Source organism: Psammomys obesus, unplaced genomic scaffold (assembly GCF_907164565.1).
Source record: "Psammomys obesus unplaced genomic scaffold, mPsaObe1.curated_primary_1811, whole genome shotgun sequence".
Lineage (NCBI taxonomy): Eukaryota > Metazoa > Chordata > Mammalia > Rodentia > Muridae > Psammomys > Psammomys obesus.
In genome coordinates this window covers 4304226-4330004 of record NW_026591816.1, presented here as the reverse complement: position 1 = coordinate 4330004, position 25779 = coordinate 4304226, and positions in this window count along the sequence as shown.

Below are 25779 nucleotides of genomic sequence, written 5' to 3'. Positions count from 1 at the left end.
TTTTAGAATTTTTTCTTTTTTTTTTTTTTTTTTGTAGGTTCAGTGTTTTGACTATGATGTGACGTGAAGAATTTCTTTTCTGGTCTACTTGGTGTTCTGTAGGCCTCTTGTATGTTTATGGCCATCTCCTTCTTTAAGTTGGGAAAGTTTTCTGCTATGATTTTCTTGAAAATATTTTCCGGACCTTTGAGCCTGATGTCTTCTTTTTCTTCTACTCCTATTATTCTTAGGTTTTGTCTTTTCATGGTGTCCTTGATATCTTGGATGTTTTGTGTTTGGATTTTCTGATTTTATTTTTTCTTTGAGAGACGTGTCAATTTCCGCAAGTGTATCTTCGGCTCCTGAGATTCTTTCTTCCATCTCTTGTATTCTGTTGGTGATGCTTACCTTTATAGTGCCTGATCTTTTCTCTATGTTCTCCAGCTTCTGGATTTTCTCTATTTGTTTTTTCTTTATTGATTCTAATTCTGTTTTCATGTCTTGCACCATTTCTTTCATCTGTTTGACTGTGGAGTCCTGCTTTTCAATGATGTCTTCTATTTTTTTGTCTGTTTCCTCTCTATGTATCACTAATTGTGCCTCTACTTCTTTGGGTATAATTGCCTGTATTTCTATGAGAGCTTTGTTTATTTCTTCTTTATTTGCCTTCATTTGTTTGGACATTTCTTTGAGAGCTTTGTGCATTTCTTCTCTGTTTGCCTCAATTTTCGTGGTCATTTCTCTGAGAGCACAATTTGTTTCCTCTTGGTTAGTCTCGATTTCTTTGGTTATTTCTCTGAGGGCTTTGTTCATTTCATCTCTATGGGCCTCTAATAGCTGGAGAAACATAGTTTTGAGGTCGTTTTCTTGTATATCTAGTGAATTGAAGTGTCCATTGTTTTGTGGGGTTGCTGGTGAGGTCATTATGTCCTGATTTTTGTTGGGAGTGTTCTTACATCTGCCTCTAGCCATCTGGTTATTTATAATCCTCCCTGGTTGTTCCTAGAGATTGTAGTTTGGGGTATGATCCTCTCTTTCTGTTTTCTGGACTGTTTTTTCAGGAAGATGAGAGAGGCTCACTGCTTTGGGATTGTGCACTGTGTTTTCAGTTTTGCCCAAGTAAGGAATGTGATGCTGGTGCTATTCGCGTGCGCTTTTAGCGAGGGCAGTGTGCATGTGCGGATTCTCTGACTATTGCAGTGGCCTGCAAGTCACTATTACGCAGTTCTGACTGAGATCCAGGGATTGTTTGCCTGGATTACACTGGTGAACCTGCAAGGCAGAAGCTTCAATGTTGGGGTCGCTATCCCAATAATCCCTATGATGCCCACACTAGGGGTGTGGGTGGCAGGGATCTGGTCTGGTTGCTTCTGTGGAGAGGCCCTGGGTCTGGGGCAATGTCTCCCTAGAAGGCTCACTCACTCTCTTGCAGGACAAGTTGGAATGCACAGGAGTTCCCCTTGCTTACTACTCTCTGTTTCGGTCCTGCTGCGGAAGTGCACGAGTAGGCTAACAGTCAGCTCTGTGACACTGTGGCCGCAGTACTCGGTGTCCACCTTTCCTGTGTGCTGCCTCTTTGTCCTTTCCCTCTGCCAGGAGGGGTTATGTTGACTGGTCCCTGGGTGGTGCGGGAAAGAGTTAGGATGAGTGTACTCAATCCCAGATCCTGGGCCCAGATCTCTCTGCCAGAAGCAGCCTAGCGGTAGAATCTATGTTTGCTGATCCCAAGAGAGTACTGGGTAGGGTTGAGTGTCCTCAGATCCAGAGCTTGGGTTTCTCTGCTAGGGGCCGCTGGGTGAGCTGGAGAGAGGGTGCTGTGTCCTTGGCAGGCTGCCTCTCTGTCCTTCCCCTCTGATCTTCTCCTCTGCTAGGGCAAGCTTATGGAGGTGCTCTCAGGGGAGTGCCAGTAGGGGTTGGGGCTTCTCAGTTGGATCCTGAGCCCTGAACTGGCATTTTTCTTCCAGGGGTTGGGGGGGCGCCAGTGATAGGACTTGCTGCTAGACCTTATTGTGCTGGACCCCGGATAATCTCAGGACATGTAGAATGACCACAGTCCCAGATCCCGAGCTGTAGTTTGTTTGCTAGGAGTGGCAGGCAGCACTGGAGTTCAAGCACTGTGAAGCTGCTGTGCGCCTCTTTATCCTTCTGCTCCGCTAAGGCAGGGTGATGGCTGCATTTGGGGGAGTGCCCGAAAAGATTGGGTTTTTCAGCCCCGATCTCGGGTTGGGGTACAGACAATGTGGTCTGTGGCAGATTCTGCTGGATGCCTCCTGCCTCCTCCGAAGAGGGAGTAGGGATTTTGAGCTGGGCGCGCAGCTGTACAGCTGTAATCTGTGCACGGCGGGAGCTCAGTTGTGATGGCGGCAGGTACCAGCTGTGGTCGGAGAGACCTTCCAGGGAAAGACTGGGTGACCTGTGACCAGTCTGGCAACTTTGCTTCCCCGTGGGTTTTTTTGCGACTGGGACTCTCAGCCTCAGGCACCCTTGTGCCCACCAATCAGCCTGGGGAAACTGATCGGGACAAGCAGGCTTGCGGCACCAGCCTGGAGACCCAAAGCCCCCATTAGCTGGGTTCTCTTCCAGGTTCTGGCTGGGCAACCGAGAGTGGACCCGACCGCTTCCCATGCCGTGGGAGCCTCCCCTCACCTGGGAAACACGATCGATCGCTGTTGTTTTAGGGCCCAGAATTCAGTCTCCTGGTTGCTGCACGGAGTGTGTTGTCCTGCTTCTCAGACACGGTGTTCTCCTGGTGCCGCCATCTTGGTCCCCTCCAAGATTGAGCATCTTATCCAGGGTCCTCCTTCTTTATTAGCTTCCTTAGGTGTACAGACTTTAGTATGATTATCCTATATTATATGTTTAATATCCACTTAAAAGTAATTATATACCATGTGTTTCTTTCTGCTTCTGGGATACCTCACTCAGGGTGATATTTTCTAGATCCCACCATTTGCCTGAAAATTTCATGATTCCTTTGTTTTAAATTGTTGAGTAGTAATCCGTTGTTTAAATGTACCACAATTTCTGCATCCATTCCTCAACTCAGGGACATTGGATTACTTGATTTGTTGCTGTTTAACTTCTTCAATTCTTTATATATTCTGGATATTGGCCCTCTGTCAAGATATAGGATTGGTGAAGTTCCTTTCCCAGTCTGTAGGCTGTCGTTTTGTTCTGATGACAGTGTTCTTCGCTTCACAGAAGCTTTTCAGTTTCTTGAAAATCCATTTATTGATTGTTGCTCTTAGAGCCTGTGCTGTTGGTGTTCTGTTCAGGAAGTTGTCTCCTGTGCCAATGAGGTCAAGGTTCTTCCCCACTTTTTTCTTTTAACAGATTTAGTGTGTGTTGTTCTATGTTGAGGTCTTTGATCCACTTGAATTTTAGTTTTGTGCAGAGCAGCCTTACTAGACCACAGAGGAAGACAATGCAGACAGTCATAATGAGATCTGATAGGCTAGGGTCAGATAGAAGAATAGGAGGACCTCCTCTATCAGTGGACTGGGGAAGGGACATAGGGGAGAAAAGGAAGGGAGGGCAAGTTTGGGAGGGGGCTACAGCTGGGATACAAAGTGAATAAATTGTAATTAATAAATAAATTTATTAAAAACAGAAAAAATCAATCTAGGAACTCTCTCACAGACTTGCAAAGGTTTTGTCAGTGACAATAGGTGTTAATTCCTATGTGGCTGAAGTTCCTTCAGTGTGTCTGGTTGTTTTTCCAAGTTCTGCTAAGGAATGGAGGTATACCCTGAAACACAAAGTGTAATGTCTCCCATGTTAGTGAATTCCCACTCCACTTCCAACATTAAATGATTTATGAGTTTTTACGTTCTTGTTCAGAATATACCACAGTCTGAAAATTTTCTGTGGCACACCCCTTTTTATATGCATCACACTTTTTGATGCAAATGATTTTTATTTTGGAAATTTTTGTTATTGCCAGTCTTCTGTCAAAAACTGATTTACAAGCATTAAAAGTGTTATAGAATACTAATTCATCTACCCTGACATTGGTTCTTCCTAGGCAATATGCTCTGGAATTCTAGGGATAATTTCAGCTCTGAATTCCAACTTCTGGTCACTGTCTATCTGACCTCTGAGCAATACACAAGTTTTAGCCATCTTGATCTGATTTTTGCCTTATGAAAATTATAACGTAAGTTACTTCTGCCTAAGAATAGGTTGTTCTTCTTAAACTGTCTACCTAATGGGCATTTGTTCAAATTTCAGTACATATCATTCTCAACTGCTATGAATTTTTTCTCCTCTTTAAATGCAAATAGTGAGTACCTCAGCAGTTAGTGTGCACTTTCATTAATGTATAACTGTGTCTGGAAAGTGAGCACTTCTGACCTGTTTTGCTATTGGTGTTTCCAATTTTAACTTCTCTGTCTTCTTTTCTGATCACAGGGGTCTGGTTTCTCCTCATTTAGGTCTGTCTTTGAACCTAAATTGGTGATGACAGTGAAGAAAATGGCAGTACACCAAGCATCCACACCATGGAATTCCACAGAAGTGTTTTGTGTGTGTGTAAGTTCAACTATATCCTTAGATGTTTTGTCTTTCCTTTTGACCATACAGAGCCTGCAGTAATTATTACAGCTGAGCATGCAAACCATAATGATAAATATATACATATATACACGTATATATATACATGTATATATACGTGTATATATACATATATACATCTATATACATGTGTACATATATGCACATATATATGCATATGTATATATATATATACGTATATATGTGTATACATATATATATATTTATACATATATATATGTATCAGAGAACAACCCTCATATTCTGTAATATAATATAAGCAGCAAATCATGGTTTGGGCTTTGTGCTTCAGCACAGCAGGATGGAAAATAGCTAAAAGCAGACTTCCTGGTTCTGAGTGTAGGCTTTTTCATTTATTACTTTGTGGGACATGAACATAACATACATCCTCAATGTTAGATTCCTCTGTTTCAACTAGGACAATGATAGCAAATGATTGACATATTTTTTATAAGCCTTCAATTAGTTACTGGCTCCTGGAACATCAGAGATTAGAATTAATTTAATTCCCACTCTGTGCTTTCAAAGTTCTTGTACTTCAGTAGTCATCTGAGACTTTGGCTGCCCTTCCTACGTACACAACGCCATATGAAGATGAAGGCAAGAATTTCATCATTCCTTTGCCTGAGTACACAAATAGGGCAGAGCTCAAGACTTGGTCAAGTCCCTGTTCAGGATGCAAGAGTTTGGAGGAAGAAAATCTTCAATGGAGTTAAATAATAAGTGAATATAACATCCTTACCACAGGGTTCAAAAACATTTTCTATAAAGGGCAAAAAATGAATGTTTAGAGTTGACAGGCCATAAGCTCTTTATGGCAGTGTCAGAACCCTGCCCTTGAATTCTAAAGCAGGTACGTAAAATAAATGTGCGAACTTCACAATTTTTTGAAAATTTTTATTTATCAACAATGATATTTGAATACTACATACTTTGCATTATACAAACACATACACACACTCATACATACACACACACCACTGAACAATGTTCCAATGTTTATAATGTTCAAACCATTCTATGAATGTGAGCTGTGCATGGCAGAGGTTGAGTTGTATTTAATGTGCGGACAATGTTCTGACCTCTGGTTTAGACAAAGAATCTCAATCGATAAATTTTTATGATCAAGCTTTCTCCAGGGGTCACTGTGTTACTAGATATTTAAACATATTTCTAAAGGTTTAATCCCCTGAAGCAGGAATGTAAGTGTGGCCTGTTTCTGAAGTATAATAGAAAGAAAAGGATAGATGAAGTACTGATGGTAACAGGAATGCAGGCAGGTGGGTCAAATTAAATTAAAGTAAAACAGCAAAATGCTTTCTGGATTATCAGTGAAGGGTAAGCACGAACTCTACTTTCTTCAGGGCAATTGTCTCAGTTGTGGGACTGCAGGTAAGTGTGAACTATAAAATGCAACACAATACCTGAGGCACAGTGATATGCTAAAGGTCCATCTTAGTTTCTGCTGGCACCAATTATTCCCTCTGAGAATTTGAGAAAAGAAGCAAGAAATCCACTTTCTGACATAGCACAGATTTCCCGAGAACACATGGAATGAACATCTGGTAGAAGCCAAGAAAACCACACGGAACAGTTTTTAGTTTTACCACCATCTTATAACTCAGTTTCTTTGAAATGAGTCACAATCTTCAATGCTGGGAAAACCAGAAGAGGAGGAGCAATGCTCATTTGAACTGTGATAACTTAGTGTTTGGTGCAAGATTACAGAAAACACTCACTGCCTTTGTTTTTGGTTCTGATTCCCTTCAAAGATTCAACAAATGCTGGTAGGGTCAACAGTCATTTAATTATATCAGTGTTCTGGCCAACTGATGCCCAGGATTGCTATACCTATGTCTTAATTCAATTGCTGGTAGTTACAATGCCCTGGGTGTTTCAATCAGAATAAATACTGGAGCAATAGATCAAAAAGTGAAAGGAAAGTTTGTGACTGAATGAGTGAAAAGGATAAAACCTGTGAGCTGGCGTTTTTATGGCTCTACCCACAAGGAAGTATTTGTGACAAAATGTCCCCAATGCAGTGAGGCAGAGGCATTATCTTCTCTGGTCTGATCGCTTGCCGAATGAATCCATATGTGCCATATTTAATCCACTATCAGATGGAATTGTGAGCCAGCATGGCTCCCAACAAATTGAAAGCCTAATCAAAGGCCAATTCCAAGGAAGAAAAATGTAAGTGAGTAAGTGAAACTTACTGACAGTTATAATTTTGATTTGGAAAAGGCAAAACTATAGAAATATACTGCTATTAAATCCCCATCAGCATTTTCTGAGGACTCCACAGAGTCTAGGTGTGGACTTATCTTTCCTCCTTCCGTTGGGTCCTCCCAGCCCTCCCTTCTAGCCCATTCCTATTCCTTTGTGTCAGCCACACTTTCTATTTCAGAGGTCAAGTGGCCAAATCAGAGTGAGACTCGAGTGGGCAATTTTCGCTCTCCTTCTGGTGCTGCATTGGGTTCTTGCCAGGCTCACCTCAAGCACTGTAGCAATCTGCTTAGCATTGCTTCTCTTCCCACCACTCACTGGAGAATCCAGCTCTTAGTCCCAGACCCTTAGCCTTTTCTCCCATTCTAATCTCTGTTTTTCTCTCTGCTGCCCACCAACCTGCACAAGCATTTTCTACCAGGACACCCACAGCCTCCACTGTTTCCTAATATCCAAAGAGGGCAAAAGAAATCAAGGAGCAAAATACCCATCCAACAAAAACAAGAGCAAATATCTACACCTACAGTCACCTTGGTTATCTAATGCCAGATGCCAGATGCGTAGACATTAGTGCAAAAACACAAATTTTATCAGCCAAGAAAATATGTCTGGACCATGAAGTAACTTCCTATAGTACACCATGAGAAGTATAATATAATTGAAGCAAAACCCGAGGATTTTAGAAAGCAATTATGATTGTGCTCAAGGTTCTTCCTTAATGATGTCTGTGGAAACACAAACAGCAGAATAAAATAACGAAAGCAGTTCTACACATGAAAGGAGAAGTAGAAGCACTAAGAATGCAAACTAAGATAAAAACTAGAGAGAAATATAGGAATCCAAATTAAAACTCCAAAGGCAAGCCTCACCAAACAAGGAAGAGAGCAACTCAGGCACTGAAGATAAGGTAGAAGAAATGTATACCTCAGTCAGAAAAAAAGTGTTAACTCTAGTAAACTATCCATCCATAAAACATTTAGGAAATAGGAGTCGCTATGAAAAGACAATTCTATGAATAATAAGAATAGAAGAAGGAGAAAAAAACCAGGTCAGAGGCAAGGAGAACATTTTCAGCAAAACCACAGAGAAAATGTCCTTAAGCTTAAAGGTGGAGGTGCATATAAAGGCACAAGAAACATATAGACTGGGGTAGAAAAAGAAATTATGCAGAACATATGATCAAAAGACTAAATGTATAGAACAAAGCAATAATATTAAAAGATTGAAGGGAAGAAGATCAAATAACATATAAATGGAGACCCATTAGAAAAAAAAATCTGTCTTCTCTGCAAAGACTCTAAATCCCAGAGGTCCTAAATAGATATTCTACTACTCTACGAGACCAGAAATGCCATCCCAGACTACTATACCCAGCAAAAACATCTAACAATGGATGGAGAAAGATACACACTCCGCTATAAAATCAAGTTTGAGCAGTATCTACCTGCCAATCTAGCTGTACAAAAGTTAGAAGGAAAACTTTCATCTTTAAAGGTCATTCACACCCAAGAACACCCACAGAATAAATTAGCTTAGACAAGTAAATGAAAAAAAGGGGGGAGTAAAACATCCGACACTATAACAATGAAGCAGCAGAAACCCTGATGATTGGTAAGTCTCAACATCAGTGTTCTCAATTCCCCAGTAAAAAGCCACAGACTAATAAAACTTTGGATTAGAAAACAGGATCCATCTTTCTGCCACATTTAAAAAAAATACCTTACCATCAAGGATAGACATTATTTCAGGGTAAAAGGAGGTAAAAAGCAATTCCATAAAAAAATGGGCACATGGAGCAGCCAGGTAAAGTTATTTTAACTCTGAAAAACAGGTTTCAAAGCAAACCAGAAGGAAGAGGGAAGAATGGTAAATAGTCACCAAAGGAAAAAATTCAAGATCTTTTGATTTTAAACATCTATATACCAAGCAGCTGAAATCACATATTGATCTTTATACAGTGATATTGGGTCATTATAATACTCTTCTCTTGCCAAGAGACAGATCACCCAGACAAAAACTAAAGCGAAAAATGCTGGTGCTAAATGACATTAATGACTAAACCACACAAAAGAAATACACACTCCCCACAGCTCATGGTACTGTCTCCAAAACTGACCATGTAGTTTGACATAAAGCAAGTCTCAACAGATGTGAGAAACTTGAAAATAACATTTTTTCATCCTCTTCCAACTTCCATCCAACTCCAGTCAATTAGACATTTTATACTATATAAGGTACCTATTTCTTGTTGTTGTCCCTGTTTTAGGGGGGTTTCTTCTACTGAAATCTCTTCTTAAATGGATATTTTAGTTAAGTATCTATCAGGCCCTATCAGGCCACAGCACTAGACAAAGAACTGTGAGCATGTAAGGAATGCTGACTGCAGGATAAATGATCTCTCTCAGATAAGAGAATATCTACTGCTTACCAGGAACAAATGGTCAATCCTGAGGTCACCTGTGTACAGGTAACATTGTGGAAACACACTTCTGATATTTCTTTTACTATATTCAGAATACGTAAACCCAATTTGACAGTTATTTGAATAATTTTGTTTTCTCATTAGAAAAATTATTGGTACTATAGGAAGTCTACAACAACCTTTTGGGCCTCTTCACATTATTTTCATACCCTCACATTATAAATCTCTTTGTCTGGGAAGTCAAAATTGCCTATTGAGGAAAGTAGAACTCAAAGAATAATTGAAGAGGCCTTCTATTTCCTTCCTTTGCCTAGAGATTATTTTTAATACGTTTTCATTTCTACTTAGAAAAATACAAGCTATTAGTGCCATTTTTTTCTCAGATAACTTTGTCATTGTTATCACAAGATCTTAGTTCATGTAGAGGCTGACAAATGCAATTTCCATAATGTTTAGACTGAGAAACTGAAAAAAAAAATTGAAATCATACCTTGTCTGATTTCTGAAAGACTCTATTCCAAACTAAAAAAAGTATCCAATATCACTGGAATGCTGGTGGGCATAAATTGAAAACAAATCTATTTTAGATTTATTTTAATTTTTGAAGTTCCATGTCATTACATAACACATAGTGTATATTTGCTTAAATTTCAGGTGATTATCTTTATTAAATATTATATATATATATATATAAATTCTTTATTAATTACACTTTATTCACTTTTTATCCCCTCTGTGGTTACCTCCCTCCCTCTGTCCCAATACCTCCCTTCCTCCACCCTCTGCATGCATGCCCCTCCCCAAATCCACTGATAAGAGAGGTCTTCATTTCCTTCCTTCTGATCCTAGTCTATTAGGTCTAATCAGGAGTGGCTGCAGTGTCTTCTTTTGTGACCTGGCAATGCTCTTTTCCCCTCAAGGGGGAGGTAATTAAAGAGCAGGCCAATCAGTTCATGTCAGAGACAGTCCCTGTTCCTATTACAATGGAACTCACTTGGATACTGATCTGCCATGGGCCACATTTGTGCAGGGGTCTTTGGTTATCTCCATGCATAGTCCTTTGTTGGAGTATCAGTCTCAAGAAAGACCCCTGTGCTCAGACTTTTTGGTTCTGTTGCTCTCCTTGTGGAGTTCCTGTTCTCTCCAGATCTTACTGTTTCCCACTTCTTTCCTAAGATTCCCTGCACTCTGCCCAAAGGTTGCCCATAAATCTCAGCATCTGCATTGATAGTCTGCAGGGCAGAGCTTTTCAGAGGTCCTCTGTGTCAGGCTCCTGACTTGTTCCCTTTATTCTCCTTCTTCCAATGTCCATCCTCTTTGCTTTTCTGGATAGGAATTGAGCATTTTAGCCAGAGTCCTTCCTCTTGATTAGTTTCTTTAGGTGTACAGATTTTAGTAGGTTTATCCTATATTTTATGTCTATATGAGTGAGTCTATACCATGTGCATCTTTCTGCTTCTGGGATAGCTCACTCAGGATGATCTTTTCCAGATCCCACCATTTACCTGCAAATTTCATCATTGCTGAGTAATATTCCATTGTTTAGATGTACCACAATTTCTGTATCCATTCCTCCACTGAGGGACATCTGGGCTGTTTCCAGCTTCTGGCTATTACAAATAAGGCTGCTACAAACATGGTTGAGCAAATGTCCTTATTGTATACTTGAGCCTCTTTTGAATATATGCCTAGGAGTGGTATAGCTGGATCTTGAGGAAGTGCTATTCCTAGTTATCTGAGGAAGTGCCAGATTACTTTCCAGAGTGGTTGTACAATTTACATTCCCACCAGCAGTGGAGGAGGGTTCCCCTTTTTCTACAACCTCTCCAGCATGTGTTTTCTCTTGAGTTTTTGATCTTAGCCATTCTGATGAGTGTAAGGTGAAATCTTAGGGTCGTTTTGAATTGCATTTCCCTTGTTACTAAGGAGGTTGAACATTTCTTTGTTTCTCTGTCATTTGATATTCCTCTATGGAGAATTCTCTGTTTAGCTCTGTATTCTATTTTTTGATTGGAGTACTTGGTTTATTGCTGTTTAATTTCTTGAGTTCTATAAAGAACTCAAGTATATAAATATACTGGATGTTAGTAAATTTATATACTAATATAAATATATTATATATAAAAGTATGTACATATACTGGTTATTAGTCCTCTGTCAGATATAGCGTTGGTGAAGATCCTTTCCTAATCTGTAGGCGGTCGATTTGTTCTGAGGACAGTGTCCTTTGCTTTACAGAAGGTTTTCAGTTTCATGAGGTCCCATTTATTGATTGTTGCTTTTAGAGCCTGTGCTGTTGGTGTTCTGTTACACGTTGGACCCTACATCAAATATTATTTTCACTTTGATGCTTAACACAGAATTGGTTTCTTCAAAAATTTGAGAGCAGTATTTGTAGCATTGATCCATAGATGCATCATATTTTATAATGAAATCATTACAAATAACATTTAATTCAGAATACAGATTATAAATATTAATTATGGAAAACCAATGACTACTTGATATTTATTTTCCGAAGCAATCTTGCTCTTCTGGTGTTCAACAAAATCCTCATAGAGACACTTTAGATAGTTATGAAAATTCTTTGGAAATATATCTATTTATTTCTTTTTATTATTCTTTTTTATTTTGTTAATTACACTTTATTCACTTTGTATCCTCCCATAAGCCCTTCCAGGTTCCACCCTCCCTCCCCCTTCTTCACACATTCCTTTCCCCATGTCCACTGGTAGGGGAGGTCCTCCTCTTCTTCCTTCTGATCTTAGTCTATCAGATCTCATCAGGAGTGGCTGCATTGTCATCTTCTGTGGCCTGGTAAGGCTGCCCCCCGCCCCCTCAGGGGGAGGTGATCAAAGAGCAGGCCAATCAGTTCATGTCAGAGACAGGCCCTCTTCTCATTACTATGTAACCCACTTGAACACTAAACTGTCATGGTTTAGTGCAATGGTTCTAGGTTATCTCCATGCCTGGTACTTGGTTAGAGTATGAGTCTCTGGGAAGAACCCTGTGTTTTTCTGGTTCTGTTGCTTTCCTTGTGATTTCTAAAGTGTATTTGTATAATATTTCCATCTATACTGATATAAATGATAAACCTAGAAACATATCTCTTTGTTTCTACATTTCATATAGGAATATATAGACATTCATATAGATTTAAATTGATTAAATAGATTAGGTGTATAATAGAGTATATTCCAGCTATTAATTTAATTCTGATCATAATTTTGTGCTACTTATTTGAGAGGAAATAAATTCATGTTTTGAGTAATTAGTATATGCCAAGCATTATGCTAGTCAGTTGTATATTCTTAATTTCTTTTTCTACCTAAAATTTAATGCGAAATTCATTTATTGTTGTATGTATCTCATAAAAATAACAACCAGAAATTGAATGGTTTGCCAAACCCATAAAGCAGCAAGACAGGTTTGGTTTTAGTCTGTATGTAATTTTCTTGAGAAATTGTTCGTATACTTCCCATACATGAAATTTAACTATGGTGTCCATTGTAAAAATGGAATTCATCACTGAATAATTCTGGCTTAGTAACATAAAATAGGTTAATATGTTGTATAGAGGGTGTGAACATAAAACACATTCATTCTCCATCCTCTTTGTTGATTCTTTTTCTTATACTTACATTTTAAACTAGTCATTAATGGCTTGTAATAATAATAAATTAAAAAATCAAATGTGTGTCAAAGCCAAGATATGTATACACTAATATATTGATGACTGAAGATGATTAATTTTTAGTGTACAAACCCTAAAATGTATAAAGCAATCTCTGATATTTCCATTATAAAATTTAAATATTAATAAAAATAACCATATATATTAATTCACAAAATACACATATGTTTTTATTAACTTGAATGACAATCTACATCTTCCTGATGGGCAAAAAATTCTAACAATTGTTTTCTCAATGCTAAGTAGATAGTGGTACTTTGGGACACATGAATTATAAAATGAATAATAGAAAGGACTATGAGAAAATTTAAGGGAGAGAAAGAATGAATATTCTATCCATTTAAACACAGTGACTTAATCCTTTTCCTCTCATTGCTTTTAATGGTGGTCTTGAATTAATATCATCATTGCAAATGAGTTTATAGAAATACAAATGCATTTTGATAAACAGTGTTTTAGAATTAATTGTGATGGGGCTTTCTCTTATCCTGTGTAGGGTCATGGTGACTTTCATGTTAGCTTACAGGAACGTTTGCAGAGAAGAAAGCTTTAAGGTAAATACTCCTGAACCTTTCATTTTGTCAGAATTTATTTTGTTCAAGCAATTACCAAAATTGCTTTTGTGGATTTATATTTCATTTTAATTGGAACAAAATGAGTGGTGTCAGCTAAGATACTGATTACTTTTTAAATTTGCTGACAAGGTAATATATCTTATTAGATATTTAAAGGGTTTACTTTTTAAAGAGAGTTACAGCTTGAATAAAGTATTTAAAATAAGTTGACTAAATATTTAATACTACAAACTAGCAAAATGTGTTTTTATAGCTTCCCACTTTAATAAAAATATTTGTAATTTTAGCTGAGATAGACAAAATTTTATTCAATATTTCAATTTTATGACATTGTCAGAGGATTAGCAGTTCATATTCAATCAATCTACTAGGGAAATACATATGAGTTCTACTGGAATCTAAATAAGAAAATATATTCTGCATTTGCATTTCTGACATTTTCTTTAAAGCATTTCATTCTGTATTTTAGTACACAGTTAAGTTATTGCAAATCAACTTCATGTTTTCAAAAAAGTGCAACATTGTCTGACACCAGTATACTTTCAGATTCTTCAGAACATAAGACCAATATGGTGACAGTATTAAATTTACAAGTTTTGATTTGAGAAAGAAGATAGCATTTACTCCTTCATTCACTTTGTGTGATGCTGTTGCTGACCCCTTCAAGTAGACGCTCAAAGGCAGCAGCCTTATGCTTCCATGTTCCATACATAGGTAATAAAGTGAAATCCATCATATAAGACCCAGAAATACACACAAGTGGTATGTACTCACTTATAAGCAGATTTTAGTCATACAGTACAAGATAAACATACTACAATTTACTAAGACAAAAAGGTAAGTAATAAAGAGGACGAAGGGAAGATTCCTAAATCTTACTTATAAGGGCAAATATAATGGATAACAGGAGTAGTTGAAGAGAGGGAAGAAAGTGATGGAGGGAGGGAAGAGACAAAGGAGCAGAAGAGAACAGATTTGGAGGGAATGACAGCAGGAAGACAGAGGGGCTTCTGAGAGAAGATAATGGGTGGAGGCATCTCTATGACAAGCTGGAGACCTAATACAAAGTAAGCTTCTGGGAGATATGGGGGTTCCTCTAGCCAAGACTCTTAAATATATGGGTCATGAAGACTGAAAAGGACACCTTTTAAACAGACAGGACTCCTAGTGGAGGGAGGAAATCACCAACCCACCCACAAAAACCTCAACCCAAAATTTATCCTGCCTATTAGGTATGCAGAGATAAAGACAGAGTAGAGACCGAGTGAATGTCCAATAATGCCTGGACTAACCTGCGACCCACCCCATGGGTGATAGTCAACCTGGACATTGTTTATACTTTGTTATACTCGCAGACAGGAGCCTAGCAGGCTGTCATCTGTCATCTCAGAGGATAGAAACAGCAGTGGATAGAAACAGATGCTGAGGCTCACAGCCAAACACTGGATGAAGCACAAGAAATATTTTGGAAAAGTACAAGGAAGGATTGAAGGACCTGGAGGTGACAGGAGCTCCATAAGAAGACCAACAGAGCACACTAACCAGGACCCAGAGGTGCATGAGGAGACTAAGGCACCAACCTAGATTGGACCTAGGACCCCTACACAGATGTAACTAACGGGCAACTCAGGCTTCAATGTGGACCCCCCTAGTAAGGGGAGAATAGGCTATTTCAGACTCTGCTGATGAATTTATGATCACTCCACCCTGGTGGAGCTACCTCACCAGGTGACCAGGAATAGAATGCACTCATTAGTGATGTGCCTTGATACCCTAGGGTTGGTTGATAAGAGGGACTCCCCTTTCTGAGGAATAGGTGAAGGGGGATAGGGAAGATGGACCAAGGATGGAACCAGAAAATCTCCCTTATCAGCTTTCACCTCTGATTTTAAATTATTTAACTATCTTGAAGGGTTTACAGTAAGATGATGAGAAGTATAAAACAGTGATAAATGCCCAAACAACCCAGGCTATTGCCAAGACTTTAAGTTGATTGCTACAATCTGACAATAATGGCTCATTTGTTGAAAATACAACCCATTGAACAGATCATGGAGATGTTGAGTGGGTGCCCACATAGATATTTCACCTATATGTCCCAGAGTCTTTGGTATAGAAAGACACTCTGCACACTGTCAAAAGAAACACAAACACTACACCAGCCACAAACACTTTGTCTAAAATGAAGTAATTTCTGCAAGACATGCTAGGGTTATGGTGGCACAAGGCTTGTGAGAATAACCAACTAATTGCTGATCTAACTTAAGATCCTCGCTACAAGATGGTACCCAAACCCAACAGTGTTTGGGTTGCCAAGAACCTGAGACTACATAGCTCAGGGTCCAAGGGCAAAATCAAATAATATTGGTGAAAAAAAATACATAGTGATTATATGTTGTCATTAAACATATTGACTCCTAAAGATATTCTGCTATACTGATAGTTCAGTGACTTGTTTGACTTTCATCAGAGACACTTCTTTCTGCAGCAATTAGAAGCAAACATAACCATAGTCAGACATATGCAGAGAGAGAGGAACACTCAGCCCTACTGCAATGACTCCATTAAATGCCTCCCTGCAGAGTTCAGGGAATGTCTTAGAAGAGGAGGCCAAAAGAATATAAAAGTCATATTGGACAGAGGACTCCAAAACAGTAAGGTCCTCTGCATAACCATTCTTAAACTCATATGAAGTCACAGAGGCTCAAGTAGCCCACACAGAGCTTGCACAGGTCTTCACCAGGGGTTCTGTGTTTATGTTACGGCTTTCAGTTTAGTATTTTTATAGGATGCTTGAGTGTGTGAACAAATGGATTCCTGAGACTTTTGTCTTTTCTTGGACTCTTTTCCTTCTGATGAGTTCTATTTTATCTTGCTATGTTTTATTTTGTTACATTAAACAATGAATGAATAATTGAATTAAATTGAATTAATGAAAACATAGCCATCAGGGTACAGGGCAAGAGCTTACCTGTCCTTGAATACCTGTTAGAGAAGAAAAAAAAAATCATTGTTCTCTAATGGAATGACACTAGGCATATCAATCACTCCAGAGCAGATTTCAGGTTCAGGTGTCATTGACCAACAAATAATGGACTCCACAGTTTGTTTTTCTGTGTGTTTGTTTGGTTGTTTTTTTCTTTACTTTTTCCCCTTTTTTCATACTTATTTTTCTGATCCCATGTTTTATTTTCTAGGTTGTATAGTTGTTCTTGCTTTAGGATTTTGATTTTTTTTTTTTTTGGTTTGACCTATGCCTGTTCTTTTTTTTTAATTTTTTATTAATTACACTTTATTCATTTTGTATCCCCCATAAGCCCCTCCCTCCTCCCCTCCCGATCCCACCCTCCCTCCCCTTTCTGCATGCATGCCCCTCCCCAAGTCCACTGATAGGGAAGGTTCTCCTCTCCTTTCTGATCTTAGTCTATCAGTTCTCATCAAAAGTGGCTGCATTGTCCTCTACTGTGGCCTGATAAGGCTGCTCCCCCTTCAGGGGGAAGTGATCAACGAGCAGGCCAATCAGATTATGTCAGAGGCAGTCCCTCTTCCCATTACTATGTAACCCACTTGGACACTGAACTGCCATGGGCTACACCTGTGCAGGGGTTCCAGGTCATCTCCACGAATAGTTCTTGCTTGGAGTATGAGTCTCTGGGAAGTTCCCTGTGTTCAAATTATCTTGTTCTGTTGCTCTCCTTGTGGAGTTCCCATCCCCTCCAGTTCTTATTATTTCCCACTTCTTACATAAAATTCCATTCACTCTGCCCATCAGTTGGCCATCAGGCTCAGCATCTGCTTTGACAGTCTATACTGCAGAGGCTTTCAGAGGCCCTCTGTGGCAGGTTTCAAGGTTGTTTCCTGTTTACTTCTGGCTTTCAGAGGCCCTCTGTAGCAGGTTCCAAGGTTGTTTCCTATTTTCTTTTTTCTTCTGATGTCCATCCTCTTTGCCTTTCAGGATGTGGATTGAACATTTTAGTTAGGGTCCTCTCTTTTGCTTAGTTTGCTTAGATGTAGAGATTTTAGTGGGTTTATTCTATGTTGTTTGTTTATATGAGTGAGTATATACCATGCGTGTCTTTTTGCAACTCACTCAGGATGATCCTTTCTAGGTCCCACCATTTACCTGCAAATTTCATGATTTCCTTATTTTTCATTGCTGAGTAATACTCCATTGTATAGATGTACCACAGTTTCTGCATCCATCCTAGAACTCATTGGTACAGGAGAAAACTTCCTGAACAGAACACCAACAGCACAGGCTCTAAGAGCAACAATCAATAAATGGGACCTCATGAAACTGAAAAGCTTCTGTAAAGCAAAGGACACCATCATCAAAACAAAGCGACTGCTTACAGATTGGGAAAGAATCATCACCAACCCTTTATCTGACAGAGGACTCATATCCAGTATATATAAAGAACTGAACAAGCTGAAAAGCAGCAAACCAAGTAATCCACTTAAAAAATGGAGAACAGAGCTAAAGAGAGAATTCTCTGTAGAGGAATATCGAATGGCAGAGAAGCACTTAAAGAAATGCTCAACCTCATTAGCCATTAGGGAAATACAAATCAAAATAACCTTGAGATTTCACCTTACACCCATCAGAATGGCCAAGATGAAAAACTCAAGGGACAACATATGCTGGAGAGGTTGTGGAGAAAGGGGAACCCTTCTCCACTGCTGGTGGGAATGTAAACTTGTACAACCACTCTGGAAATCAATCTGGCATTTCCTCAGACAACCAGTAATAGCAGTTCCTCAAGATCCAGCTGTATCACTCCTAGGCATATACCCAAAAGAGGCTCAAATACACAAAAAGGACATTTGCTCAACCATGTTTGTAGCAGCTTTATTTGTAATAGCCAGAACCTGTAAACAGCCCAGATGCCCCTCAACTGAAGAATGGCTTTTGATTTTTTAAAAATAACTTAAATTTGGGTAGGTAAGGATGAAAAGAGGACCTGGAAGGATAGTGTGGTGAGAACAGAGAAAAGATTGAAAAGCACAGAATGTCCTGCCATAATGTCTCAAAGGCTTTTGATCAACATTCTAGTCCTAGTCAATAAAACAGAAACCCAGACTCCACAGTTGAGAGTATTTAATAACCATATAACCATATATTTAACAACAGGTTAGTAGCTAAGAAAAAAAATTATTTACAACTCAACAGTTCTAAAAATAACACAAATAAGGTGGTGAAAAGTGGACAGCTTTAATAGAAGATATATATGTAAAGTAGACACACACTCAGACACAGAGAGAGACACAGACACACACAGACACAGACTTATGCAGACATATAAACACACCATTTACTCATTAAAGCAAGCCAAACCAACAAAAATATACCACCTTTCCTAAATAAACCTCTTATTATACTTATGTGTAAAAAATATAGGTAAAGATGTGTAAAGAAGAAATCCTCACACATAGTTAAATAGATCTGGTAAACCTAACATGAAGGCTACATAGAACCTTTAGAAAAATAACTATTTCATGATCCACTAGTTCCATTTTCACAGATATAACCAAAGGGATTTAAATATGGTTCTCAAAGAGCTGTGTGACACCTACGGATTATCGAAACAGTCAAAACAGCAGGAGAACACAGGCAGCACAATGTCCTGTCATAGTCAACTGTGTAAAAAATACTGTATACATAAAATGAAAAATTACTCCATTAAAAAAATGTAGCTCTTCCTACATTTCCCATGTAAGAGTATATTTAAAGATAAATGAGCCAATCAAATATTGAGAAATAAGCCAGGATTCATAACTCAATAGTCAAACTTATAAAAGCAGAACATAAAGGACAATTCTTAGGGACTAAAGGAGGGACAAATGAGAGAGTGTTGATAAATGGAGATAAACTCTCTGTTTCAAAATATGAGCACATTACAGAGCTCTGCTCTACAACCTCATAGCTGTCAATAACAATTCAGTTTTAGATACTTAAAAATCTATTAATGGGATAACTATCCTGCTAAGTGATTTAAGTAAGAAATTTAGGTAAGTGCTAATATACAAATAAATATTTATATGTGCACATAAGACTGTTCTTGCAAATGTATGATCATGTCCATCACTTACAGTTCAATAAATCTTAAAGGAAAACTGAGCAAACAACAGATAGACAATGTTTCTGAGTACCAAGTTTTGTGCCTCTTAAGATACTCTTAAGATACTCCATGGTTCTCAGAGGAACTACAAATAGCTTTCCTAAAAAGGTTAATGAAGATGTGATTTTTGATTAACATGATATATATATATATATATAAAATATACATATATAATATGTATATATATGTATATATGTACATACATACATACATCTGTACTGGGTATCTCCGTGCTGTCTCAGTCTGTAGGCCATGCTAGCTGTGATATCCTTCTGTCTCAGCCTTCTTGGTGCTGAGATTATAGTTGTGAAGTGCATGCTATCATATCAGATATATCCTAATGTCAAAGACTTTCTAATATTTTCTAGTCTTATATCTTCAAATATTGCTCTGAAGCAAACAATATTGCCTTTGTTAGTTGTATTTCAGCTATAAGAATTAATGTATCTCCAGAGGAAGCCAGCATCTTAAAGACATCCTTATCAAAATATTATTTTTTCCTAAAATTAATATACATACACAATTTTGTAAGTTCTGCCACTTAGGTTTTGCTTCTGACCTTCCTTCCTCTTTGTACTGTAGCTGTAGTAAGAGCTTTTACCATCTGCAGATGCCCAGGTTGTGTGCAGAGCTGATGCTCTGAAGGGAATCATGCTAATAAAATATAGATGGTGATGCATAGGTTATAAAGAAGCCAACGTAATGTTGGTAGAGTGAAGCATGATTCTAGTTAGAGCAGGTTTACAAAGCTACAGTTACAGTAATTCCTCATAAGAAATGCCATTGTGTCCAAATGTGGAGGTGGAATTAGGTATTAAATGCCACCGTTCCCTTTTAATTTATTATTTTGTGAAATATTTACCACCTACAATTCATCAATTATCAAACATACTTCCTTTGTTCACACACCTGATTCTCCTCTATAAGTAGCCTTCTCTTTGTGAACAGTTGTTTTAAAATATGGTTTATTGATTGCTTTTCATGGTAGGTGTTACTGTATCTTTCCTGGTTTCCTGCTTTCACAAAGATAATGCATTTTAGCTTTCTTTGAAATCAGTAAAAGTGCCAGACATGAGGTAGCTTGGAAAGGTGCTGACAGGCAATAAATTGACACAAAACAAATCATTTCCTTGTGCAGAAATATCAGAATGCTGGATACTCTTTCCTTTTCTGGCACATGTTGACCTCAAGAATCATTTTTTCTAAATGAAGTATGTCAGCCTAAGTATTGAATTCATTAATAAATCATAGACAGATAATTTATGGTGTATATGTCATTAACAAGCTGAAACAAGACTAGCCTAAGTACATTGGGCATATGAAAAATTTATTGCTATGTAGACAAACTAAATGATGTAGAAACTACGTTCTATTCTCAAACTGTGTTCACATCATTGATATTGTTTCAGTCCAGTGTGTTTGTCATACAACACTTTATTTTAAAACCTCTGGACTGAATGAGTAAAACATTCTTACTTCCGGCAAATTACATGTTGCCAAGATCTGAAGATTTTCAGGGACAAAAAAAAGAAAAAAAAACTGTTTATACTAGATGAAAAATTCTGTCTCCTCCTTTAACCCATGGTAAAAGCAAAACTAACAATTCTGAACCATTTCTAATTGAAAGCAGTTTATGAAAAATAGCTCTTGTCTCTAGTGTATTTAACAAGCAAGAGTCTACTTATATCATCCTATATGCAGATACTATAATGTGACTAAATGACCATCATTTATATACATGAAACTGTTTTAAGCTCAAGCATACCTAACCCATGGATACCTCTACTTCTAGCATCATCCTGAATTCTTTTGATTTTAAAATTTATTCTCTTTTAATATTTGTACATGGGTGTTTTGCCTGCTGTGTGTGTGTCCACTGTGTGCATGCAGTGCCCAATGAAGCCAGAAGAAAGGGCTTCTATCACCTGGATCTGCAGTCAGTTTCAGCTGCCAACTGAGTGCTGGAAACAGAAGCTCAGTTCTCTGCAAAAGCAGCAGTTGACTAAACACCAGGTCATCTCTCCAGTCCCCATTCTGTATTCTTTCGGGTGAACATTTACTCATTTATTTTCCTCATCACAGGTATGTCTTCTTGTATTAGACTTAACAAGCATGTCCTACACTGCTAGGAAGCACCTGACAATAAAGAATTCTTTTATAGTAATGAAATGCTTGATTGTTATCTACCTGATTGTATTTATTATCATGGACTTTCTCACACCTGAGTTTGGTCAGTTATTTATAACAATTGAACATGAATACATTCAACTACACTTTGAGAAAAGCATTCATGTGACATCGATATGTCAAATAGTACCATGGGTTTCTTTTTTTTTTTTTACCATAAAATAAGTATATTTTCATTCCAACATAATCAGAGACAGATAAATGTTTTATGAGTTGAGGATTTCACTCTCTAAGAGGAAATATTTATTCATACTCTTCAAATAATCCTGAGTCAGTACAGGTTTGCATGAGCTTCTCAATGGCAGCAGTCAGAGACTGAGCTGCAGAAACAAATGAAGGGTTCCATCAGGTGCTGAATGAGCTATAACGTTAGCATTTAAGCAGTTATGTATGGAATCTTAATATTCTGCTTGTATTTGTGGACTTGATGGCCTATAAAATTTATACTCAGGATCCATACATAAATACTCATCAGACAAAAATATATAGCAATTCTGTGGACAAAATTTCTGGCGTGCTTTGAAAAATTGTAGAATTCAAATTTGTTGTTAAACCATTGGCTCAATTTATAACACATAAGAAAGAATACATAAAATTAGGAAGCTCATGAAATCTAAACGATCATTTTCTAAAAAGTCAAAAGAGAGTAATGTGTGTTTCCATGCTGGAGAGAGAATTAGACTGAGGGAACTTGGTAAGATTTTGAAACTGGATTGTGATGATGTTTCTCACCTACAAACATTTGTTGAAATCATTGAACTGAATACACACAGTGCATGAATGTTCTAAGCAAAATTAACGAAGCTGCTTCAAAAATGCTCCCACTGTAATGGGAGGTGAAGCAAGGATTTTACAACAGATAATTATCTTCTCTACAAGTGCTCCTGACCCCATAGCATGCCTCTCTCGTATTCCTGAAAATGTATTTAAATTCTCTAATTCATAAACTGGAATGCATTTACAACAAGGAATGTTCCATCCCTGCTGTATAAAAACAGGCAATAAAATGTTATGATCTCTGATTAAACATGTTACTACACAGTGGTGGTGGTTTTTTTCTGAATGAGATTATGCAACTGTTGTTATTTAATTGATGCTGTGTGCCACAACTGCATTGGCTAAAACATGTAAAGGGCAGCCAACCCGATGTCCTTCAACATTTTAGTGCATGAAAATAAAAGTCTGATCACAACCATAGGCATGGTACAAAGTTGAGAAAACAAACTGAGAATAACTTTCCAGATGCAAGATCCTAGTTTTCTCTCTTTGGCTCTTCTGTGCTGGTCCTAAGTTTTTTCTCAAACTCTTTTTAAATGTCATTATTTGTTCCTGTGATGGATTAAAGATCCTGCCATGTGTTATAAAATATTTATATTAGAATCTCAAGGAAGACATTTAGTCACTGAAAAGCTGATAATAACTCAGAGTGTCTGTTTAATGTGCTGTTTTTAGAAAGTCGCTGACAGATTTGATTAGCTGTAAGTGAGAAGAAAACAAAGTTCTAGATCCGTGTTTTGTCTGGTCAGCAGATTTGCTTAGAGGGCACATTTATTGTGCTCTTTCAAGGACATAGAAAGTATACAAAGTTTATTTTCAAAACTTAACAACAAGGTCATCTATCACTATGGCCTCTTTATTCAAGTTAAAATAACATCTGATAATCATGTTCTCCTCTTTCTAAAGTAACATGCTTTGGAAACTCCATGCATCATATTTGAGAAGTTTTTAAAACATCTACTTCAAAAATTATGAAATCAGCAGTGGAGTTGTGCTTCAATGTTGGCCTCTGTGAAACACAGTTTTACTATCTTGTAAATAATGTTTTCTCCCACAGTATTGTTAGAAACTTCATACTAAGTAAACTTATATTGATCTCTGTTACTTTTTAAAATCTTTAAGATAATCTCATTCTTTTTGAACTACCATCTGAAGTCATATCTAATTGTTTTATTTCCCTACTTTTAAAACCACTTATTAAAACAAACAAACAAAAAAAAAAACAAAAATCATACTTATGCATGTTAGGAAGGTTCTTGGAATTTTTTAAACACAACAGATTTGAGACAAAACAAACCATAGTTAGTGGCAATAGTTCTGTGTTTTTATTTGTTATTGATATTTTTGACTGATAATTCAAAAGCATGCAATTTAAATACATCAAATCCTCAGTCTATAATCGGAAATAATTAATATATCATAATACGTATTTATAGTTGTGCATTAATAGAAAGCATGTGAAAGAACTTATATCATACATGGGAGCAATTCTTTGAAATATTCAAAATAACTTTCCTTTTTGTGTAGTCATCTAAGAACTTCAGGAAACATAGATCATTTTTGAGCTTGTTGCTTCAAATCCTTTGCTACCAGTTCACAGTGAAAGGTTGTGCATTTATTTGCTTGTTTCAAAGAAAACAATAAGGTAGATCTATTTCCAATTTTTCTGAGAAACCCTCAGATTGATTTCCAAAATGACTGTATAATTTTGGACTCCCACCAGCAATGGAGGAGTGTTCCCCTTTCTCCACACCCTCGCCAAAAAGTACTGTTATTTGATCTTTTGATCTTAGCCATTCTAACAGGTGTAAGATGGAATCTCAGAGTAGTATGGATTTGTATTTCTCTGATAACTGATCATTTCTTTAAGTTCTTCTTGGCCATTTGAGATTCCTCTGTGGAGAATTCTCTGTTTAGCCATGTATCCCATTTTTTAATTGGGTTAATTTGTTGGTGTTTAATTTCTTGAGTTTTTTTATTTATTTTGGATATTTGCCTTCCATTAGACATAGGGTTGGTGAAGATCTTTTTTCAAGCTGTAGGCTGTTGTTTTGTTATATTGATAATATCAAGAAGCAGGTATATTACTCTTGAGCATATACCTTAAAGATGCTCTACCTTCACACAAGGACAATTGCTCAACTATGCTCATTGCAGCCTTATTTATAGTAGTCAGAAACCAGCAGCAAAGTATATGTCCCTCAAGTGAAGAAGGATAAAGAAAATGTACTAGTTTTACACCATTGAATTGTACTGAGCTATTAAAAACAACAAAATCACAAAAACTTAGAAGCAAATGGATTCAACTAGAAAAGATAACACTGAGTGAAGTAACCCTGACCCAGAAAGACACACATGGTATATACTCACTTTTAAATTGATATTAGACATAAAGTACAGGAGAACTACACTACAATCCACAGACCCAAAAAGCCAAGGAGAGCCCAAGGGAAGAGGTTTGAATCTCACTCAGAACACGAAATGCAATAGACATGTGAAGCAGACAGAGGGAGGGAGGGAACTGGGTAGGAGATGAGGTGACAAAAATAACAGGAATGGGGATCAGGTGGACTGAGAGAGGAAGAGTGGAGGTAAGGGGAAGAACTGCGAGATTGAGTACATGGGTGGGGGTATCTCTGGGACAGGATAAGCTCCTGGCAGTCTATGGGGTTGAAACTAGCTGAGACTCCAAACAACAGGTAGGAACTTGAAGTTGACAACTCCTGTAGCCAAATGTGACTCCTAGTGGAGGAAGGAGGACATTAACCCAGATATAAACCCTTCTTGTAGGGGCAAAGTATAGGGGCAAAGGTGGAGCAGTGATTGAGGAAATGGCAAACCAGTGACTGGCCCAGCTAGAGACCCACCCTGCAGAAGAGAGCCCCAGACACCATTAATGATACTCTGATAAGCTTGCAGAAAGGTGTCTAGCATAACTGGTTTCTGAGAGGCTTCATCCAGCAGCTGATGGAGACAGATTCAGAGACCCAATGCCAAGTAATAGGCCAATTCCAGGGAGTGTTGTGGAAGAGTGGGAGAAAGGGTAGATGGAGCAAGAGAGAGAGCAAAGACATTATAAGAAGTCTACAGAGTAATCTAACCTAGGCCCATGAGCGCTCATAGAGACTGATCCACTAACCAAAGAGCATGCATGGACTGAACCTAGACACCCCCCCCACCAACACACACACACACACACACACACACACACACACACACACACACACA